This window comes from Bubalus bubalis, chromosome 11 (genome assembly GCF_019923935.1).
Source record: "Bubalus bubalis isolate 160015118507 breed Murrah chromosome 11, NDDB_SH_1, whole genome shotgun sequence".
Lineage (NCBI taxonomy): Eukaryota > Metazoa > Chordata > Mammalia > Artiodactyla > Bovidae > Bubalus > Bubalus bubalis.
The window spans coordinates 38,019,938-38,023,499 of NC_059167.1; positions in this window are offsets into that span (position 1 = coordinate 38,019,938).

The window sequence follows — 3,562 nt, forward strand, 5'->3', positions numbered from 1 at the left end:
TTAGCATCACTCAAGCCCCAAATACTCCAAACTTCTCAGAATATGGAGCTGTGACTCCTAGAGCTTCAACCTCTCTTAATAATAACTGATAACAATAATAATATTGCTATGTCCCAGACACAGTTCAAGGCTATCATACATTATCTTTGCCTGAATGCTTACATGATTTTGAGAGGCAAAATAAAGTGGTAGTTAAGGGCCTGGTCTCTGGTTAAAACTTTTTGGGCTCAAATCCAGATCTCTCACTTACATATAGGGCAATACAGCAAAAATCAAGTGAATTAGTATGTATAAAGCATTCACCATAGCACTGGGCACACAGCAAGCTCTGTGTGCTTTAATTGTTAAAATCTTACAGTCACCTCAGGAGCCTTTTCTTAATCATCTTATCTAAAGGGGCTCCCTTTAATGATTCACTTTCAGATTATTGTTTTATTATTTTTGAATCTCTTTATCATGATCTGGAATCAAGATTGCTGGGAGAAATATCAATAACCTCAGATATGCAGATGACACCACCCTTATGGCAGAAAGTGAAGAGGAACTCAAAAGCCTCTTGATGAAAGTGAAAGTGGAGAGTGAAAAAGTTGGCTTAAAGCTCAACATTTAGAAAACTAAGATCATGGCATCCGGTCCCACCACTTCATGGGAAATAGATGGGGAAAGAGTGGAAACAGTGTCAGACTTTATTTTTCTGGGCTCCAAAATCACTACAGATGGTGACTGCAGCCATGAAATTAAAAGACGCTTACTCCTTGGAAGGAAAGTTATGACCAACCTAGATAGCATATTGAAAAGCAGAGACATTACTTTGCCAACAAAGGATTGTCTAGTCAAGGCTATGGTTTTTCCTGTGGTCATGTATGGATGTGAGAGTTGGACTGTGAAGAAGGCTGAGCGCCGAAGAATTGACACTTTTGAACTGTGATGTTGGAGAAGACTCTTGAGAGTCCCTTGGACTGCAAGGAGATCCAACCAGTCCATTCTGAAGGAGATCAGCCCTGGGATTTCTTTGGAAGGAATGATGCTAGAGCTGAAACTCCAGTACTTTGGCCACCTCGTGTGAAGAGTTGACTCATTGGAAAAGACTCTTGATGCTGGGAGGGATTGGGGGCAGGAGGAGAAGGGGACGACAGAGGATGAGATGGCTGGATGGCATCACTGACTCGATGGATGTGAGTCTGGGTGAACTCCGGGAGTTGGTGATGGAGAGGGAGGCCTGGCGTGCTGCGATTCATGGGGTCGCAAAGAGTCAGACACGACTGAGCGACTGATCTGATCTGATCTGATCTGATCATGATCTAGGATTATCTTCCGTTTCTTTCTTTCCTTGTTTCTTGTCCATTTGCTCCCATTAACAGAGAAGTTCCATGGGAGCTGAATCTTGCCTGGGACCTAATAAAAGCTCAGCATATATTTTTTGAATTGAATTTTATCATTGGATTTTCCCCCTTTTATGAAGAGGCAAAATGCACTGAGAGTTCCTTTGTTTGCTCAAGATCACCCAGCTGGTGACCCAGTTTGACTCAAGTCAAACCCAGTTTGACTCCAAATCCCTCACTCTTAACGACTATGCTAAATTGGCTCCTCTTACTCAAAAACTCTTGGGGCTTCCCAGGTGGTGCTAGTGGTAAAGAACCTGCCTACTAATGCAGGAGACATAAGAGACATGGCTTCAATCCCTAGGTTGGGAAGATCCCCTGGAGGAGGGCATGACAACACACTCCAGTATTCTTGCCTAAAGAATCCCATAGACAGAGGAGCCTGACAGGTTACAGCCCATACAGTCGCAGCAAGTCGGACACGACTGAAGCGGTTTAGCATGCACTCAGGCACTCAAAAATGCTTGTGAGTAAGTGGATGGGAAGTGGATGGGAAGGTTGCCACATCTTATCAACTTTCTCCCCTCTCAAATGGTGCTGGGTCTGGAAATATGGGGGGAAAGGCAAAGAGCTAGCCTTCATGTCTTTCTCCTAGAGCTCAGCCTCAGCACCTCCCCACATCTTCATGTACTCCGTTCCCACCTGACCCTGAAGCCCTTTCACCAAGTCTCATCCTCATCCTCTCCATCTCCAGCCCCACTTCCCTCCAATCCCACCCTGTTCCTTCTCTACTCCTGTTCCATTCTCAACCTCATTCCCATGCCCAAGGCAGGGCTTGGGCTGGGCTCTGTCCTAGGACCTGAGACCTATATCTGTGACCTGAAGTAGAAAAGATTTGCTTTCTTTCTCAGAGTTGATATAAGATATAAACATGTCTGTTACATTTTGTGAGTCATCCTTCCCTAGTCCTCTTTCTCTGGAAGTTTTGGTGGCCTCCTATATTTACATATTCTCCCGTGTCTAACCTCTCCCCTACACTCATGATCTCATTTTGCAGTCCGTGATCTCATTATCTCAATCCAAAGGCACATTGCCTGCTTGCTGCCTGATCCTGCCTTTCAATTCATTTCCCAAGACTTGGCCTCAAGGTTCCAGGAAGGGTGGGGCCAGTTGAAGTTCTGAAGAATAACCAAGCTGAACTTCTATCCTCTCTGCGCGTTCTTGACTTATATCACGCAACACGTGGCTTTCTGGAAACTGGGCAAGGTTAGACAGTAGCTGGATAGTATGAATACATGCTTCAGTCTGACATCTGGAACTTGGCTAGGGTGTGGTGTTAGGACAAATGCCAGACAGGCTGGGTGTCACCTGAGGCTACCTAAGATCTTGGTGGCACAGATGTCCCCCTGTCCAGCTGGACAGGCAGTTGGCATTGTCTGGATCCTGGGCAAGAGTGATCACAGAGTCTTCAGGAGACCTTCAGACAGGCCCAAGCATTAGGGAGGATAAGGCTGAGTAGAGATTATGGACAATCATGACAGCCATGTCAACAACATGTGCTAGCCTCACAAGGATAGGTGAGTTAGGATGAGACAGATAGATATTTTGAATTGTCTTTAGAAAGGAATAAGGCACCTATGGGCCACATTTGGGAATACAGCTAAGGCTGAGACTTAAGGGGCTGGAGTTTGGAATTAATGACTGGTTGTCTACCCAGCGAGGGGCAGGAGGGCTGGAGGCCTATAGGTCTGATGCTGTTAGGAGATAGGTAGGTTAATAATCATCATCCACTGCAATTGTACAATATATTCTCATACATTTCCTCATCTGTATAATTTTCTGGGCCAGTATCACGATCTGTCTTCGTAATATCCACACAGACATTTTAATACATGAGTAAACAGGCTCAGAGAAGTTACGGGATTTTCTTCTGAAGCTACTTATAAAGGCAGAGTTAGCAGTAGTGTCCAGGTCTCTTGGCCCCTGATCTGGTGCCCTTCCAGTTCTCTCAGGAATTCCCTCAGTACAGAGGGTAGGGGGCTCAAGGCATTTGACCTGTCAGAAGAGGTAGAATAGAACCAACGGGGAGAGAAGCCTGAGGCAGGAATGTGGAGATAGCCTGAAACTCTCCCTGCCACAGGTCCTGCTGGCTGGAGGACTCTATGACCCAGCAATTCCATTTCGAGATACATACCCTCTTGGGAATGAGTGCATTATGTACACCAAACAATAAGTCGTAA